This window comes from Astyanax mexicanus, chromosome 14 (genome assembly GCF_023375975.1).
Source record: "Astyanax mexicanus isolate ESR-SI-001 chromosome 14, AstMex3_surface, whole genome shotgun sequence".
Taxonomy (NCBI): Eukaryota; Metazoa; Chordata; class Actinopteri; order Characiformes; family Acestrorhamphidae; genus Astyanax; species Astyanax mexicanus.
This window is the reverse complement of record NC_064421.1, coordinates 13,876,064-13,896,337: the sequence shown is the minus strand read 5'-3', so window position 1 is coordinate 13,896,337 and position 20,274 is coordinate 13,876,064. Positions and strand designations below refer to the sequence as shown.

At 44.3% G+C, this 20,274-nt stretch overlaps 1 protein-coding gene across 5 annotated transcripts in view; it reads left to right on the top strand.

The window, feature by feature from the left end:
* The window catches only part of esrrb (estrogen-related receptor beta), a 138,569-nt gene that overhangs the window by 35,642 nt on the left and 82,653 nt on the right, over positions 1 to 20,274 (top strand). Inside the window, exon 1 of one of the 5 annotated variants that reach the window (XM_049463684.1) lies at positions 17,524 to 17,613. The exons of the other annotated variants lie outside the window; for them this stretch is intronic. The gene's annotated coding sequence lies outside the window, so the exon portion shown is untranslated. Of the gene's footprint in view, positions 1 to 17,523; positions 17,614 to 20,274 lie in introns of those variants that run through there. 5 annotated transcript variants of the gene reach the window in all.

Sequence of the window (20,274 nt, the reverse complement as noted above, 5' to 3'; positions counted from 1 at the left end):
TGTGTGTGTATGTGTGTGTGTTAGGCCCTTGCTGCTGGATGCTTTGTCTTTGTGGCCCTTGAAGGTGAGAGGGATATCGGTCTAAGAATGTCGGGCAAGAATTAAGTGACAAGTGAAGTAGGCCAATCGCAACACTGACAAAAGGGCTGCACCGCACACTGTGATATACAGCGTACTGTATATACCTATTAATGGTTACAAATACAAAAAGTATCACATTTTTGACACTGAATGAACAAACCGCACTGCTTTCATCCTCTAACGTCAGGCCCAGGGCAAGTTTTGAAGGCTGTGCTCACCTTGTCCTGTATAGAACTTCACAAAGGAATGTGTGTGAACCGGATGGTATAGGCAATGTGTGGATTTAGGTGGATGAAGAAGAATGCGTGCTAAAGAAACTAGTTGTGTCAATCGATTAAAAAATGAATTAAACACACATATTTTGTGATTAATCACAGAATATCTTTTTCTGAAGCTTTTTAATAATTGGTATTTAGATGTGAATAAAAGTATGAATGCAAAATTGGCCATATTCTATGACTAGACATGATTTAAATCATGATTTCTAAAGTTGTATTGTTTTTATAAAAGTACTCCTCTGCCCTGATGGCTTTAGAGTGCATAAGGGAACTAAGGCTCTGGACTTTGGTCCGAGAATTAGACCTGTCATGATATCAAAATTTTCAGGACGATATATTGTCCCAGAAATTATTGCGATAAACGGTAATATTGTCATTTTAAAGTGCTACTACAGAAAAAGCTTTTTTCGTGCTTCTGGGCTCCCAAAGGAGCTTTAAGACTATGTGCCACACTAATAATATACTTGTCATGTCTGGTGCTGAAAGCACGTCTGTGTTTCCCACATCCAGCTCTATCTGCGATTCTCACAGTAACAACTACAATACCCAGAACGCACCACTCCATGACACAACACACACTCCCGATCACATGACACGTCACATGACGCCACCAGGAAGTCCCGAGTACTGATTACTCAGTGTATTTAAGGACCATGCTCACGCTCACACCTCGCCGAGTATCTGTTTGGTAAATCCTACAATACAAAGCGTTTCTCTTGCCCTTGCTATTCTCCGTGTATGATCTTGTTTTTGTTTTCTACCGACTTTGATTTTTGCCTGCTCCCTTGTGTTGGATTACCGTGTATGACCTGGACTGTTTATTGTACTCTGGATTTTTGCCTACCCTGTGATACTGCCTACCCGTGTATGAACTCTGGACTGTCCTCCGGTTATGGTATGGTTTCTCTACACTGTGCATTTTTGGTACTGACCCTGTTTCTGTTGACTACCCCTGTCTACTCTATAACTTTAATAAAAGTTATTTTATTGTATCTGCACCAGTCTCATTCCTGTCTGGCCCTGACAAGATACTCGGCCATAATGACAGAGACTGCGGATACAGAGTCTATTAAGTCTGGTTTGGCTAACCAGGGTCGGCTTTTAGGTCAGCACCAGCAAACACTCGCTGGTGTGACCCAAGCTGTTGACGAGCTAGCACGCCACCAGGTTAACCAACAGCAGCAGCTAGCCGAGATTATGAGTCACCTCCGGGGTTTGTCCACCCAGAACCCTAGCCCAGTGGTTAGTCCTGTAGCCAGCCCTAACAAAACCACTACTCCCTTCTTCGCTGTGTGTAAACCCGAAGTCTATGACGGTAACACTGAGAAATGTAATGGGTTTCTGCTCCAGTGCTCCGTGTTTTTTAGCAACTCACCTCCTGCTTCTGATAAAGCTAAAATCGGGTTTATAATTTCTCGACTGTCTGGCAAGGCTTTGGACTGGGCTACAGCTATTTGGGAGAACATTTCTGAATCCAGCTACGACACTTTTTTGTCTATTTTTCGCAGCGTTTTTGATCATACACGCTATGGGCAATCTAGTGGAGAGCTTCTGATTACCTTGAAGCAAGGTAAACTATCTGTGGCAGCCTTTGCTCTGGAGTTCCGTACGTTAGCTGCTAGCAGCGGTTGGAACGACCCTGCTCTCATCTCCATGTTTCGACACGGACTTAACCCTGAGATTCAAAGAGAACTTGCATGCAAGGACGATTCACTCACCCTGGATCAGCTGATCACTCTGTCTATCCGTCTGGATCAGCTCCTTTCCCGTAAGCCCAAAGCTGTTAGCCACACTCCTGCGGTTCGCCCTGCACTACTCCAGTCCGGGGATCCAGTTCCGGAATTTGCGCCTGCACCCATCTCTGAACCCATGGATATCACACGATCCAGACTACCCGTCGCTGAGAGGCAGCGTCGCATGCGCCTTCACCTGTGCCTCTATTGTGGTGGTTCAGGTCATCTGAGGGCTAACTGTGAACTCCGGCCCAATTCTGCTCAAGTGTCTGCTCTGGGACAGCGCGTGGAGAGTACTCCACGCGCTAACGTGGTATGTACCCCTGTTTCTGAACTTAAAGAAGAATGTTTCATGTTGCCTGTTATTATTATCACTCCAACGGATGTGTTTTGTGTCTCAGCGCTTGTAGATTCTGGGTCGGAGGGGAACTTTATCAGCCTGGACCTGGTGGAGGAGCACGCCATACCCACGAAAGTTCTCCCCAAGTCGATCTCCATCCATGCCATCGATGGAAAGACTGTACGCTCCAAACCTGTGACCCTGCAGACTCTTCCTCTCACCCTTCAAGCCAGCGCTCTACATGTGGAACAACTCTCTCTCTATGTGCTCCCACGCACAGAACATCCCCTGGTTTTGGGAGCGCCATGGCTAAAGACACACGACCCCGTCATTTCATGGAGCCTGGGAGACATCACTGCCTGGTCTCCTTTCTGCCGTGAGAACTGAAAGCTCCGCGTAGGTTCTAGCGGGAAACTCGAAATCACACCACTTTTCTCAGCCAATCACCAACTCCCACCTGTCCTTAAAAGACCTCCCTCATACCTGTTCTCCCCTGCTTGCAGACGCTGACATACGTTTTCGGGCGCCGGTCGTTGCCGCGTGGCTTCATGGTGTTTCTGCCATTTGTCATTGCCTGCTCTCAGTTAGCCGTTTTCGCCCGTCTGCGTGGCTGCTCGTTCGTAGTTGGCTCGATTTCCTGCTGTAGGATCCATGTTGGTTTGTATTGCTCTCCGTTCTGTCGCTGGCATTTTGGTTGGATCCTCGCTGTGTTTGCTGTTGGCGGCCTGGGTTCCTGTTTTGCTGGATCACGTGACCGTGTCGCGCTTGCCTTCGAGGCTTGCTGCTCCGATGCTTTGTCTCGGCTCGCAGCCGTGTGCTGAATCGTGCTGGTTGTTTCGGCTCAGTGTCGATTCTGTGGCGTTCTGGTCTAGTGCTGAGGCTTTTCTCGGCGGTGTTCGGATAGTTGCTTGGTGTTTCTGCGTTTTCCACGGCTCTGTCCGGTGCCTGTGGCTGAGTTTGTACGCTTCGCTCGAGAAGTCTGGGCTGGATGGCTGTTTTTAAACCCGCTCCTGCTGGCACCCGATAGTTTTAGCCCCGCGCCCGCCCTCCGTTTACGTTTCTGCCGCTCCGTACGCCTGATTGTGTTGCTTACGTTTAGTGCTCGAAATTAACTTCGTTTTTTTATTGAACCAGCAATGTGGCGCTGATAGCCTGCTCCCTTCCTACTGTCCACACACACACACGCCCACGCCTCAGTGGAGCTGACCCTTCAGGCACTGCTTGCAAAGTGTTTCGTTCATGCAGCACCAAAACCTACTTTGATCGATGATAAATAAACTTAGTGTACTTGGTTAATCCTCGTTCGTTGTGATCTCATTCTCGCGACGCTCCTATGGTTCGTTTATCGGTCTTGGGCTTTACTGTTGCTGAATGTTATTGATGTGTCGTTCGCGATCGATCCGGCTCAGGAGCCGACTCTTCGAAGTCACCTATTGGAACCGGCTCTATTATGGGTGCCGTTTTCTCCATTTTATATACCTTCGTATTTTACACATTAATTTAGAAGCACTGTATTTGATATTTGTATTGTGGCACTTTTTTGTTGTGGAGCTGCTTTAATATTTTTTCGTATTGGGTGATTTGTATTGACTGTTTCATTTGTTTTAAGTTATTTTGTCGAAGTGGCGCTATTTTGTAAATTTCATAATTGGTTTTAATACGTTTTTTGTTATAAAGCATTGTTATGCAGCTGTTTTGCTCGTCGCACGTGCCTATTGCGCTGCTTCTTATCTCGGACCGTACCCGTTCAATTGCTTTTCTGTACTCGCTTCCGTGCTGCTTATTGTCTCGGGCCGTGCCTGCTCTACTTACTGCTTTACTGTCTCGCTTTCTGCGCTGCCTATTATCTCGGGCCGTGCCCGCTCTAATGCTTTAATGACTCGCTGTCCGCGTTGTTTACCTCGGGCCGTGCCCGCTCTAATGCTTTGCTGTACTCGCAGCCCGCGTTGTTTCCTGTACTCGCAGTCCGCGTTGTTTATTATCTCGGGCCGCGCCCGCTCTAATGGTTTACTGTACTCGCATTCCGCGTTGTTTATTATCTCGGGCCGCGCCCGCTCTGCTGGTTACTGTACGCGCAGTCCGCGTTGTTTATTATCTCGGGCCGTGCCCGCTCTAATGGTTTACTGTACTCGCAGTCCGCGTTGTTTATTATCTCGGGCCGTGCCCGCTCTGCTGGTTACTGTACGCGCAGTCCGCGTTGTTTATTATCTCGGGCCGCGCCCGCTCTAATGGTTTACTGTACTCGCAGTCCGCGTTGTTTATTATCTCGGGCCGTGCCCGCTCTGCTGGTTACTGTACGCGCAGTCCGCATCGTTTATTATCTCGGGCTGTGCCCGCTCTAATGCTTTACTGTACTCTCAGTTCGCGTTGTTCGTAATCTCGGGCCGTGCCCGCTCTGTAATGCTTTAATGGCTCGCAGTCTGCGCGGTTTCTTATCTCGGGCCGTGCCCGCTTTAATGGTTTGCTATACTCGCAGTCCGCATCGTTTATAATCTCGGGCCGTGCCCGCTCTACTGCTTTACTGGCTCGCAGTCCGCGTGGTTTATTATCTCGGGCCGTGCCAGCTCTAATGCTTTACCGTACTCGCAGTCCGCGTTGTTTGTTATCTCGGGCCGTGCCCGCTCTAATGCTTTACTGGCTCGCAGTCCGCGTGGTTTATTATCTCGGGCCGTGCCCGCTCTAATGCTTTACCGTACTCGCAGTTCGCGTTGTTTATTGTCTCGGGCGTGCCCGCTCTGATGCGTTACCGTGCTCGCAGTTCGCGTTGTTTATTGTCTCGGTCGTGCCCGCTCTAATGCGTTACCGTGCTCGCAGTTCGCGTTGTTTATTGTCTCGGGCGTGCCCGCTCTAATGCTTTACCGTACTCGCAGTTCGCGTTGTTTATTGTCTCGGGCCGTGCCCGCTCTAATGCTTTACTGTACTCGCTGTCCGCGTTGTTTATTGTCTCAGGCCGTGCCCGCTCCGCTGCTTGATTGGACTCGTGTCCGTTGCTGCTTGTATGTAAAGTACTGCACAGGTTCTCGATTACGTGATTCGTGGACTGCACTGACTCCGTACCTGGTCTAATTCTGGTGATTTGCTGCCTTTTATTGGGTTAATTTTGTGTTGCCTGTGCTATGTTTTGTTTCATGATTGGCATGTACCTTTCTTGCGGGAATTCTACTTTTACGATTCCGTGTTTTAACATATTCATCAACGCCGTGGGCAGCGGTTGCTATTGCCTTAGAACTTTTTTAGTGGCCGAAGTTTTGCGCATTTACCGATCACGGGTTGCTTTGACGTACTGCTGTGCAAATTCCGTGCCTCAATGTTAAGTATCCGATCCGGTTTGTCGTTGCTTTATGTCTTATGGTTTGTGCTGATGTTAATTTCCCTGGTCCTTTGGTTTTGGGGGTGTTCTCCAAGGACAGTCTGTCCTTGGTTCTGCATTTGGTGCTTCCTGACATTTGTTTTGACATTAATTTCGCTACCCCTGTTATATTTGCTTTGTTCGCATCATGACTTACAAGGTGTCTAATAACAATCATCAGTAAAATGTTATAGCAGTCAATGATAATGGAAAGTTTAATTCTCGGGCCGTGCCCGCCCTAATACCCACTGGACTCGTAGTCAGCGCTGCTGCGATCGCGGGCCGTGCCCGCTCTATTAACCCTGGACTCGTAGTCCGCGCTGCTGCGATCGCGGGCCGTGCCCGCTCTATTAACCACTGGACTCGTAGTCCGCGCTGCTGCGATCGCGGGCCGTGCCCGCTCTATTAACCCTGGACTCGTAGTCCGCGCTGCTGCGATCGCGGGCCGTGCCCGCTCTAATAACCACTGGACTCGTAGTCCGCGCTGCAGCGATCGCGGGCCGTGCCCGCTCTAATAACCACTGGACTCGTAGTCCGCGCTGCTGCGATCGCGGGCAGTGCCCGCTCTAAATACCCACTGGACTCGTAGTCCGCGCTGCTGCAGTCGCGAGCCGTGCTCGCTCTTATACCCTCACCCATCTTGTTCGGGATACCTGATGTTTGAGTAAGTAATTTATGTACATGTATATCTATTTATTTATATATCTATTTAATATATCTATTTAATTGCAAACAACTGGAGGCGGTTGTAAGATTTTTATACAGACGTCAAATGAATATACTGTTATAACGTACTGCCACGACAGCTCGCACTCGCTCAAATATCCTACTCCTTATGCTCCTAGATATCAACACGGGCCGTGCCCGTTCCTATGCTCATAGACTCATAGTCTGAGTTTTTTCTGCACAGCGGGCCGTGCCCGCTCTTATTCCCTTTGGACTCGTAGTCCGCGTTTTGCTGCACAGCGGGCCGTGCCCGCTCTCATTCCCTTTGGACTCGTAGTCCGCGTTTTGCTACGACGGCGTCCAAAAGTTGTGCCCCTCAAAGGCTTAATGTATTGTTAGTCCGCAGTGTTTTCTCATGCTGATCACGTCTACGTTACGCTTATCATACGCTTCTAAAATAGCCTCAAGCAGTGTATACAAGTACTTTGTATACAACGAACCTAATAAATGTATGCTATCAAAACATGAGCGCAACTACTGTAATACACACGTACTCAGCAAATAACACTTTAATCTTGAACACCTTATTCAAGCTTGTTTATAACTGTTTTCCTTCCAGAAAACGTGAACCAGGTAAAGGATCCTCCTGTGGGTAATTATATCTTTTTATATTTTTGGGGATAGGCTCCGCCCCCGCCGTACAAGTACGGCAGGATCTGCGAGGTTCCAGACGCTGCGGACCTGGGCTTCGACGGGGCTTTCGCCAAAGACTCTATATACACTATATTCACTATTACTAATTGTCATACGTGTTTATTGGGATTAAATCTTTCTTGCTGCACTTTGTTTCTAGAGTTTTCCTGCTAGAACTGAAAGCTCCGCGTAGGTTCTAGCGGGAAACTCGAAATCACACCACTTTTCTCAGCCAATCACCAACTCCCACCTGTCCTTAAAAGACCTCCCTCATACCTGTTCTCCCCTGCTTGCAGACGCTGACATACGTTTTCACCCTCCTCCTTCCCCACCGCCTCCAGTTCGGTCCCGCCGGTTGCCCAGGGGATAGGCTCCGCCCCCGCCGTACAAGTACGGCAGGATCTGCGAGGTTCCAGACGCTGCGGACCTGGGCTTCGACGGGGCTTTCGCCAAAGACTCTATATACACTATATTCACTATTACTAATTGTCATACGTGTTTATTGGGATTAAATCTTTCTTGCTGCACTTTGTTTCTAGAGTTTTCCTGCTAGAACTGTTTATCTTTAAATTCACTCTCTTTGCAATCTACCTCTGTTGAAAGCCCTAATTCTGTAGATACCCCTGCTATTCCCTCCGAGTACTATGACTTTTCTGATGTGTTTAGTAAAGCTAAAGCTACCGAGTTACCTCCGCATCGCCCCTATGATTGCTCTATTGATTTACTAGAGGGTTCTGTACTGCCCAAAGCTCGTGTGTACCCATTGTCTCGTGATGAGGAGAAGGCTATGGAAGAGTATGTTAGTGAAGCTCTTGCGCAGGGTTTCATTCGCCCATCCAAATCCCCTGTTGGTTCCGGTTTCTTCTTCGTGAAGAAGAAGGATGGGGGTTTGAGACCCTGCATAGATTACAGAGGCTTAAACGACATTACTAAAAAGTTCGCTTACCCGCTCCCGTTAATCCCAGCAGCTCTTGAACAGTTACGTAATGGCGTGTACTTCACCAAGCTCGATCTCCGTAGCACTTATAATCTCATTCGCATCAGGGAAGGTGACGAATGGAAAACGGCGTTTTCCACCACCAACGGCCACTATGAATACCTGGTCATGAGCTACGGTCTCGCTAACGCCCCAGCTATATTCCAGTCGTTTATGAATGACATATTTCGCAACCTCATTAATCATTCTGTTGTCCTTTTTATAGACGATATCCTTATCTATTCACCAGATCTCCCCACACACATTCAGCATGTCCGTCAAGTTCTCCAACGCCTGAGAGAACATAGCCTGTTTGCCAAAGCCGAGAAATGTGAGTTCCATACTCAAAGGGTCACATTTCTCGGCTACGTTATCAGTTCCTCCGGTGTCCTTATGGACGATGACAAAGTAACTGCCGTTACTAGTTGGCCTGTGCCCCAGACCATTAAAGAACTCCAGCGATTCCTTGGCTTCGCTAATTTTTATAGGCGGTTCATCCGTAACTTTAGCTCCATTGCTGCGCCCCTTACTGCCCTCACTAAGGGGGCTGCTAAAATCCTGAAGTGGTCAACCGAAGCGGATCGCGCTTTCTGTGAGCTGAAAGCTGCGTTCATTTCAGCCCCTGTACTTAGGCACCCTAATCCCGAGTTTCCCTTCGTAGTGGAAGTGGACGCTTCCGAATCGGGTGTTGGTGCGGTTCTCTCTCAGCGTAGTGGGTCGCCACCCAAATTGTTTCCTGTAGCCTTCTTCTCACGCAAGCTTTCCCCTGCGGAGCGTAACTATGGGATAGGGGATAGGGAACTTCTTGCTGTGAAATTAGCTCTAGAAGAATGGCGTCACTGGCTGGAGGGGTCCATTCATCCGTTTACTGTGTATACTGATCACAAGAATTTGGAATACCTCCGCACGGCTAAACGACTTAATCCGAGACAAGCACGTTGGTCTCTTTTTTTCTCTCGATTTAACTTCTCGATCTCGTTCCGTCCGGGAAACCGTAACACTAAAGCTGATGCGCTGTCCAGGGTTTACAGCACTGTGGACAGAGCATCCCAGCCCCAGGAGGCTGAACGCATTCTTCCTCCCTCTGTTCAGATCGCAGCCATTCAATGGGAGTTAGACGATCAGATTCGCCAAAGTAACGCTAATCAGCCCGATTCTGAGGACTGTCCTCAGGGTAAAACGTTCGTACCCGTCCAGTTTCGAGACAGGCTCATCACCTGGGCTCATTCCGCTTTAACCTCTGGTCATCCTGGTGTCACACGCACGTTACAATTACTCTCTGCCCGTTACTGGTGGGATTCTATGCGTGCTGATGTTCACTCATTCGTTACCTCCTGCTCTGTTTGCGCGCAATGTAAAACGCCTAAAACCCTTCCAGCCGGTAAGCTACTACCTCTCCCTGTACCTGAGAGACCTTGGTCGCATATTGCTGTTGATTTTGTCACTGATCTGCCTGTATCTGAGGGTTATACTACAGTTCTCACTGTTGTTGATTGTTTCTCTAGAGGGGTTAAATTTATTCCATTCCCAGCTCTGCCTACTGCCTTCCAAACTGCTCAAGCTATTTATATGCATGTATTTAGACACTTTGGTATCCCCGAAGATATTTTGTCTGACCGTGGTCCTCAATTTACCTCTCGTGTGTGGAAGGCATTTTTTGAACATCTCGGTGTACATGTCAGTCTCACTTCTGGTTTCCACCCTACATGTAATGGTCAATGTGAGAGGGTTAATCAGGAACTCGGGAAATTCCTCCGCACATACTGCTTCAAACATCCCACTGATTGGTCACAATACCTCGTTTGGGCTGAAATTGCACAAAACTCCCTAGTTAATACTACCTCTGGCCTCACCCCCTTTGAGTGTGTTCTGGGTTTTCAGCCTCCTCTAGCTCCCTGGACAGCGGTGTCCACTGATGTGCCGGCTGTGGATGAATGGATGAAGCGCAGTGAGCAGGTGTGGGAAGACACGCATCGTAAAGTCTCTGAGGTACTGCGTGTGTACAAGGAGCGTGCTGACAAGCACCGTGGTGACAGCCCAGACTACCAACCAGGAGATCGGGTGTGGCTTTCTACCCGGGACTTTAGGTTTGAGGGTAGTTGTAGAAAACTCCTGCCTAAGTTTATTGGTCCTCTTAAGATTTTGTCACGTATTAATGAAGTTACTTACAAGGTGGAGTTACCCCCTCAGTATCGTATTAATAATTCTTTTCATGTATCTCTCCTCAAGCCTATGGTCCCGGGTCCGCTCGCTGACGCTGCACCGGCTGATGTTCCACCCGCGGCTGTGGAGGGGGAGGGGTCGTCCTCGTATGCTGTCCGGGAGGTGCTGGATTCACGCAGACGTGGGGGTGTGCTCCAATACCTTATCGATTGGGAGGGGTATGGTCCGGAGGAGCGTTGTTGGGTGGCTGCCAAAGACGTGCTGGACCCTGCCTTGCTCGTGGAGTTTCATGCTCGTTTTCCTGGTAAGCCTGCTCCTAGGCCCCGTGGACGTCCCAAGCGTCCTCCGACCTCCTCTGCTCCAACTCGTCGGGTTTCTCGCTCTGGTGAGCCCCGTCTGTCTGGCACCTCCGCTCCGACACCTGCACCTCCCGCCGGTACTCCCTGTCCGCCGGGTGGTCGTCGCCGGGGTCGGCCCCGTTCTGCCTCCGCTCCGGTCCCTCAGGGGGAGGGTACTGTCATGTCTGGTGCTGAAAGCACGTCTGTGTTTCCCACATCCAGCTCTATCTGCGATTCTCACAGTAACAACTACAATACCCAGAACGCACCACTCCATGACACAACACACACTCCCGATCACATGACACGTCACATGACGCCACCAGGAAGTCCCGAGTACTGATTACTCAGTGTATTTAAGGACCATGCTCACGCTCACACCTCGCCGAGTATCTGTTTGGTAAATCCTACAATACAAAGCGTTTCTCTTGCCCTTGCTATTCTCCGTGTATGATCTTGTTTTTGTTTTCTACCGACTTTGATTTTTGCCTGCTCCCTTGTGTTGGATTACCGTGTATGACCTGGACTGTTTATTGTACTCTGGATTTTTGCCTACCCTGTGATACTGCCTACCCGTGTATGAACTCTGGACTGTCCTCCGGTTATGGTATGGTTTCTCTACACTGTGCATTTTTGGTACTGACCCTGTTTCTGTTGACTACCCCTGTCTACTCTATAACTTTAATAAAAGTTATTTTATTGTATCTGCACCAGTCTCATTCCTGTCTGGCCCTGACAATACTAGCATAATACTATTACACCAGTTTACAGGTAAATTAACTTTTTATCATTAATAGCAGACATTGGGCTTCAAATATAAAAATATTTTAATGTTGTAAATAACAAACAAATAAAGTACAACCACCCTGGGACTCTGTGGGTTCTGAGAAAACAATACTAAATATTAAACAGACCTTTATACAAAAATAAAGTAATGACAAATAAAGTAACATTTACATTAATTATTATTTTTTTAACTCCGCACACAAAGTCACTAGCAGATTTCTTTTACTGATCATATGTGTATATGCTGTAAAACACACATTAGCTCAAAAACGCAAGTGTCCATATGATCACAGACACAGATAGCTCAGCAGGCCACATTGCTCTTGGTATAAATGTATTTTTTAATGTAACTGTCAGACAAATTCTAAGCAAGAAACACCAGCTTGTTTACTGTGTGGGGCTCGAGGCAGGATCTCTCTGGGGGGAACATTATTTATATTCAATATTCAGCTGGATGAATTGGGCTGGATGGTTGTGCTTTAAATAAGATCTCAGGTTAGTAGTATTGCCAACTTTTGTTGCCACTTTTGTGAAACAAATTCGACATACCGGCTCATTCGCGTTGATGGTTCTCCTCGCTAATTTGGCTTAAAGTCACTCGCTCTCTCATGTAAACAAATCCACGCGGAAACGTGCGGCTGTTATTGACGTCGGCAAAAATTATCGCAATGAAAAAAATGATCGTACGATAAGTCGATAACACACTTATCGCGACAGGCCTACCGAGAATCTCTGGTTTAAATTACGGGTCATGCTGCTTGCCATCAGCAGCCGGAGTCAGAGAGAGCACAATTGACTCTGCTCTTTCTGGGTGGGTAGATTGTGAACAATTGTGTGCATTACCTCCTAGAGCTAGTGATGGGGGGAGGGTTGATGAATGAGCGAGTGGGTAATTGGCCTTCCAAATTGGTGAGAAAAAGGGATAAAATAAAGAAAAACTTACTTACTTTTCTGTAATTTGGGGAGGTTGTAAATAATAGTGTAGTGTGATAAAGAAAACATTATTTTAATATCTCAGTGTAGTTTCAATAAGAGAGAGAGAGAGAGAGAGAGAAGAACAAGGAGAGAGGGAAATAGTTAGATAGAAATGTGTTTTAATTCATATTTCAGGAAAAAATAAAATATAAGCTACCTTTTAAACTCAACTGCAGTGACCCTGTGTTTACATTGCTAATGTATATAACTGCTAATGCATCATAGAACTCCTTATATAGTGTGAATTATAAGAAGAAGGTGGGGCCTAACATTAAAAAAAAATTAGGTTTCCAGATTAGTTACATGCCTTTACTTGTTAACATTACCAGCACTAATAGGAACCATTAAATGAAGTGATTCTCAAACTCTGGTACATGGTACAACAGATGACCACAAAAACATTAATTGTCAGTTTCTTTGTAAACATCGATTTTAGAGGCCCAACCATAGAACCCTGTGGAACATCACACTTCCCAAAAGTTTCTGCATTAAGATTAATGGCAGAAAAATTAACATGGCATTCAATGGGATGTTGTATAGACACTCTAGTTCACTATACTGTCTCTCACACCTGTTATTATCCTCTGTCTCAAGCATCCCCCATCTCAAGATATCTCAGTAGTCAACTAGAAACAATAAGCATCTTCTAGTATAAGAAGATGACATTCATGAATAAATATGATAAAATCAGTGATCCAATTTTGTTATACAGCTGTATTTGCTAAAAAGCAATATGATAATACCACAGATTTGTGATTATGGACTTAAGTTGTCCTGTATAAACTCAGCAATAATGAGAAAGCAGCAGCCTATTTCTGTAACACAGCTCTTTTAATGCTGCTGAGGAAGGACTTATATGATCTAGAATTATGGGCAGGGCTGAAGTCATTGTGTTGCAGCCAAATGACTCAATTCACCTCATGGTTTTACATCCACGTTTACATCCAGCACTGCATATCACTGTCAGGATTTACATATTCTGTATGAATACGTGTCCGGATTTGCATATGCATGAAGGGCTTATGCTCAGGCACTACAGCTTGGCGACTGTAGGTCAGTTGCTGCTCGTCTGGTTGCTAACAATAGATATTTTGACACCGACGTGGCACCATGATGAATAGGGTGGTAATTATAGTGTATCTGATCACTCAGAATGTTTTGAGTGGAAACAGCAGGTACATCTGTACACCTCTTGTCCACTCCCGTGACTGACACTACAGTGACTGACACGTCACTACAGCATGTCCATATACAATGACCCTATTAACGCTACACGGACGGTGCCGGAGCGCTCGGAGAATATCCCTCCACCTCCAATCGCTCCTTGCTCTGTGGCTGCCTGTGAAGAACAATCAAACAGCCCCCTACCCCCCGCTATTTATCACTTTAAGACATTAGCAAGACATGGCAGGGAATATTAACGAGTTCCTTTACCGCCGAGTCCCACACCAGAGGCTCTGCATGGTAACATCCATTTTTAATCAGCGGGGAGATTTAGTTCCGTGTGTTTAACACTCCTTTGAGTCCTCCGCTGATGCTCTTGAATACCTCAAAGACGAGCGCGCTGATCTCACCAGCTGTACCTGCCTTTGCTTAAAGACTGTGTGCTGGAAGATCTGTGAAGCAAACCAGAGCCAGGTCCAGATTTAGCGTTATTATCTAGATGAGTGGGTCACTGTATTATCAAATGAAGGTGAACATCTTTTGTTCAACTAACCGCAAGGGTTCAGAACAGGACAGCTTTAACCAATAACTCTACAAAAATCTAATCTTTAAACGTCCCCGAGACTTCTTTTTTTATTTAGCATTGCACTGGTTGCTAACAAGTAACTTACATTAGTAAGTACGCTAATGTATCTAGCTTTTTTTAGCTTTTGGGCTCCGAGTGACCTGCAGCAAGCTAAGCACTGCCACTATGGAGATCGACGGTTCAAATCCAGTTTATATAGCTTGCCATTGGATACCAGAGCCCTGAGAGAACACAATGTTCAGAGCAGATGTTTGGGTGGACATTTTACAGTAAATGTATCATTTAGCTTCTCTGGAAGGTGGCGGGCATTGGTTAGTTAAGTTACCCCACAACACTTTGATCTGTTTGCTCTGTGTTTGTAAAACTGCTATTCAAGCAAAATTCTATTCTAACTATTTGACAGGGTTTGAGGAGTGTGATTTTTCCAGGAATGTAGTTTGTGCATTGCTGGCCTTGTAGCTTACTTCTTATATTTTTCTGAGAGTGTTTAGTCTAAAGGGAAAGGTGTATAAATTAGCTTTTACTACCTTAACTTCTACCAGCATTTAAAGTGCTTTTCTAATGTTTTTTTTTCCTTTTTATGCTTCAACTTTTTATGTTTTCTTTTTCACTTTAAGTAGTTAAAGATTAAAAGTAAGCAGAATGTATACATATTGTGTATGAAACATAAGCGCTTTATGTTGAAAAATCTGGCATCATTGTCGTAATCCATCCTTTCCAGAGACAAATTTGTTGAATGTGCAACAACCCAATTAAAGTTGATAAATTTCAACTAATAAGCAATTTCAACAAACGATTTCGCCATTATTAAAATATACAGTACAAAAATATAGACAAATGTGCATTCAGTGCTAATTCAGCTTCTCGCGTCAGATTAAGTCTAACAGATGACGTTGTTTTGTGGGGAAATGATGCAAATCAGTTAAATTAGGTAAATTCTAAAGGAAGGCATGCTTGAGGGGCTTCTGCCAGCATGTATCAATCTCAATCCCTCTCATAGGCACACAAATTAAAAACTAAAGAAAGGCGTTTTGTGCCCAATGGAAGTTTTCCTTTGGAAACTTTGCCTTCCATTAAGAAGCAAATTAAGTACTGGACCACTGCTCCAGCTCCTATTAACCCGCCTCCCAGGACCTCCCTACACACACACGCATGCTCTAGCACACGCACACACACACGCACAAACACACATGATTAATTTGTGATTTATTAAGTTCCAGTAAATGCAGAAAGGATTGGCATGATGAGGGTAGAATATTTCTTTTGCTGTACCAGTGCCAGTACCAGTACCACTGTGGGTTCAGCCAGCATATCTAGGAAAGATGTCACTGTAATTGTTAATGCTGGTTCATGACTCTGAAATAACAGTTAGATATTATATATATATTTTTTTATTTTACTCTCTTTATAAATATGATTCTGTATAGAACAAAAAAATAGATGTTTGACTTTTTGACCTTTTTTATCTTTTGGTTAGTGAGGTGAGGATAAAATTTGGACCCAGATTTTCATGTACATATGCTGAAATGCCAAAAGTCATGTAATTGTAAACTGATTATTAAGTGTTACCTCAGAAAACGTGATTTGCATGATAATTGGTGCAATGATGTAATGTGTGTAATCGGATTACATCGTAGAAGGCATTACCATCCACAGTGGACAGGGCAGTAGATGGTAATGATCATGACTAGCAATGTCTGCCAGAAATTAGATTCATAATCAATGCAGAAGGCCACACAGACATATTTTGCAGACCAGTGCAGTGTTCTTAAGTTTCCATGGAACAAATTAGTTCCTGCCCCATGTCTTTTGGAAGTCAGTATATTAAGGGTATATTTGAAGATACAAGGCTATCAGGAGTCTTCTTAAGAGAACAAGAGCAAACGTGTGTATAAACATATTCTTCTACTGTATGCTTCTTTGTTGAAATGGTGAAAAAGTCTACAGCCATCATTCAGATTGATGGGACAGCTCGGCTCTGCATGTGACAGGTTTGGTGACCAGAGTGAGACAGTAAAGGTCACAGTCCAGCAGACTCTCCACTCCATCCTCCACTCCATCCATCTCTCTCACAATCGTATTTCCCCTCACAGAACAGTCTTACATATTTGCCTAGCAGAAAAGGCCTAACCTGAGGTGATTCATAAACGTGCAGGTGATCACATGAACGGAAGAGGCAGAGATAAATTACATTTACGTACAGCATTCCGCACCAGCTTAACCTTAACGATTCAAATTCAAAGAACACTGTCCAAAGCACCAGCTCATCCAGGTAGCAATTGGATGTTTCTTCTCCCTCAGTGTAGTAACTACTGTACTACTCTAACAGACCACTCCTTTGGAAGGGCTTTTATACTACAAGCTGAAAAAATGCTGAGAGAGGACAAGAACAAAAGTATTATCTGGTCTTATATTGGCTGGTGCACAAGTTAAACTAGGTGCCTCAGAGGTGCAGATGTGAGCAGCAATGCGTTTTAGGAGACATTTGTGATCAGATCACCCAGGACACATAATATGCCAGGCAGAGGTGTGCAGACAAAGACACTAAAGCACCACCAACTCTGCCCTTTATCAACCAAAGTGCACTTTGTTTAAAAAAAAAAAAAAAAAAAAGAAAGAAAAAAAAAAAAAATATATATATATATATATATATATATATATATATATATATATATATATATATATATATATATATATATATATATATATATATAATTAAGATTTTACTGAGGCCTGTTTGAAATGATCTTTTGAAAACCTGAGTGTTGTGCAGTAAAATGTCTCATACAGCACCAAACTACTAAGCATCTTTAGCCGACTGGTCACCAGATAAACTAGCCGCTCTAGCCCAAATCAATGATAGATAACATGAGGACAACCACATACAGCCCCGGTTCTGGACTGATTTGCTTGGGGGGGGAGTAAAATTAAGTGGGCATGTTGATATTCATGTTGAAGTAATTTTTTTAATAATGAAGTGTTCCACGTGCGCTAAAAAGTGCCCTATTCCCCCCCCTGAGCACTTGCCCCCCAAAATGTCTGTGCACGCCACTGATGCCAGGGGTCTGTAATTACCAGAATTGACAAACTAACAGCAGTTATAATGCTTATATTGTTATATTATTTAATGACAAATGAACAAGTAGAAATCGTCCAAGATGACTTGTTACATTAAAATACATTAATGTTCATTCGCTTCTTCTACATTGCAGAGACATAAGGCCTTGTTTTGTCCGCTAAGTTACAGTATGTCAGGTACACAACATGAACAACATGCCAACAAGTTCAACAGGAAGTACATTACAAATAATATTTTAGGCAATACAGTATGATAAATAAAATGAAGTATATAAAAACAAGTTATCTTCTAATATCCTGTGTGTGTGGTACTTTTGCACACATGCTTTTTTTAGGCAGCTTTTGGGCGGCAGCTCAGGGGCTGTGGATGGAGCACATGAAGGTGTATGCAGCGAGAATAGATGAAGGTGCGTCACTCTGTTTTCATCCCTCCTCTCTATGCCCTCAGGGTTGTCTTCACACCGCTTGCATGAAACCAACTGAAACGTCCCCTAATTAGTTGTGCCAGTGTTTTATCCCTGTTTGAGAGTTGATCTGAGGATCTCTCTCTCTCTGTCTCTTTTCCTCACTCTCTCTCGTTCTCTCTCTCTCTCTCTCTCTCTCTCTCTCTCTCTCTCAGAGCGAGATTTACAATTTAATCAATACTGTAAATGTGTTTTATAGAGACATAGTTTTACCTCCCATGATCATATCTGCAATAAAAGAACTATCAACTATCGACAGACCGGGCAATAATCGAAATCACAGTCAAAAGGAGCTGGAAGAATTTGATTTAGCGTCGCTATTATGCGGAACTGAATCACCTGCAATTCTCTCTCCGGCAGGGAGTGGATGAAGGTCCCCTCAAGCTACAGCTGCAAATGAACCCTTTGTTGGGGACTGCCTGTTGTAAGAAAAGGCCACAGATAGGAAAGCAGATAGCTCTGATCAATAAGAGCTGCACTTTCCCACTTTTTCTCCGTGGCCCTGGCCCTCTTTCATATCTCCACGCTTTCTTCCATCCGTAGGGGGTCGGGTCAGGCTATGCATGTCCGTTAGAGTGCTGAGGAGTGGCAGGGTGGGGGGGTGGTGGTGGGGAGCCAGTACGTGGTGATGTAGGCGGTCTCGAGCCCCTTTATCAATCAGGATTTTAATTATACACATCCCAGCCGACAGCTAGATTAGAAACCAATCGACGCTATCGGCCACAAAATCTAATTACTGTTTATTGACAGATAAGGCCAGGCCCCCTTCACTTTCCCAAATAAGATAAACCTTCTTTTTTTCCACCCCTCCTCTGCACACAAAAGGCCTGCCTTGCTTACTGTCCATGAAAGATTTTCTAATGAGTAGCTTGTTAGTGCTGAATAAATGCTTTTGGTGCTGGAGGCGCCGTACATTCTATAGGTTTTATACAAAGGCATTTAATAGCGTCTAAAATGGTGAATCTGGCATCTACCGAGTCTGTCTTTTTTCCCAACATTCAGTGAAATCAGCATAATCTTAATAGTTATAAAACTTCAAAGTATTTTTGTGGTTTATATACAGTTCTGGAAAAAAAAATAAGAGACCACTTAAAAATTACGAATTTTACCAAATTAAAAACCTCTGGAATATAATCAAGAGGAAGATGGATGATCACAAGCTATCAAACCAAGATGAACTGCTTGAATTTTTGCACCAGGAGTGGCATAAAGTTATCCAAAAGCAGTGTGTAAGACTAGTGGTGGAGAACATGCAATGGTGCATGAAAACTGTGATTAAAAACCAGGGTTATACACCAAATATTGAGTTCTAAACTCTTAAAACTTTATTAATATGAACTTTTTTTTTTTTTTGCAGAATGCTCTGCATTTTTTTGTTATTTCAGCCATTTCTCATTTTCTGCACATAAATGCTCTAAATTATAATGTTTTTATTTGGAATTTGGGAGAAATGTTGTCCCGTAGTTTATAGAATAAGACTATGTTCATTTTGCTCAAACATATACATATAAATAGCAAAATCAGAGAAACTGATTCAGAAACTGAAGTGCTCTCTTACTTTTTTCCAGAGCTGTATATATGCACCAGCCACTGCACTTTCCACTGTGGGTGAATTTCTATGATATATTCAGAGTATGTATATGGCATATATCAGCAATACTTTACAGAAAGCCTTATTACCCTCAGTTGACAGCACATTGGGTGGTAATGATCGTGACCCACGGTGTCTGGCTAGAATTGCCTATACAAAAAGATTAGTGACTCTGGCTGGAATCACATCCACACACAGTACAGAAGGTCCCACACACACTGGTTAAGGGTTCTTTTTATCTGTAATGGGACACAGGGCAATATTAATGGGACATGGTGCCATTTCTTGTTAAATGACATTTGGAATGTCAGTGTAAGTTACAAGTAATTAAATATACAAAAGTCCCTGGCCCCTGGCCTGTACACTTAAAAAATGCAAAAAGTATGTAAAGAGTTCTTGGTAAAGGCCTGTATAGAAATAGGACAACTTAAAGAGTCGTTCTGTGCCTTCTAAAAAGTTTTTCACACTGACTGAAAACCTTTACCAGAACCTTCATATATCACCAAGGTTCAAACAGTTTTTTCCGTCTTAAATAGAACCATTTTTGTTTGTATTACTATATTTCTGCATACCTTCTGCTAGCCTTGAATTAGATTGAGTCTATAGATAATCTAAAAATAACTTACTTTTTTTGTTTCTGGTACTGTGTTGACACACTGTGACTATTACAAATGACCAAACAGGCAAAAAAAGAATTAATTTGCATTTGAAGTAAGAAAGTGTATAATTTTTTAAACAAATGTTCACTTTAATGCTCAAAGAATTAAGTGATAATTGTTTTTTTTCATATATAATCATGGAATCACATTTCATTGTTTGCAAAATCCAGCCTCTGACACAGCAGTCAGTTCAGAATTACCTATTTAGTCATTCTGTGACTGCCCTAAAGTAGAGTGTAAATATGCTAACAGACTCCAAGCTGCTGTTTGAATGTGACTGAGTCAATACAGCTAATTTTATTATGGTTAATTTAAGCTTGTGCTCTCTCACCTATCCGTTCTCTCTCTCTCTCT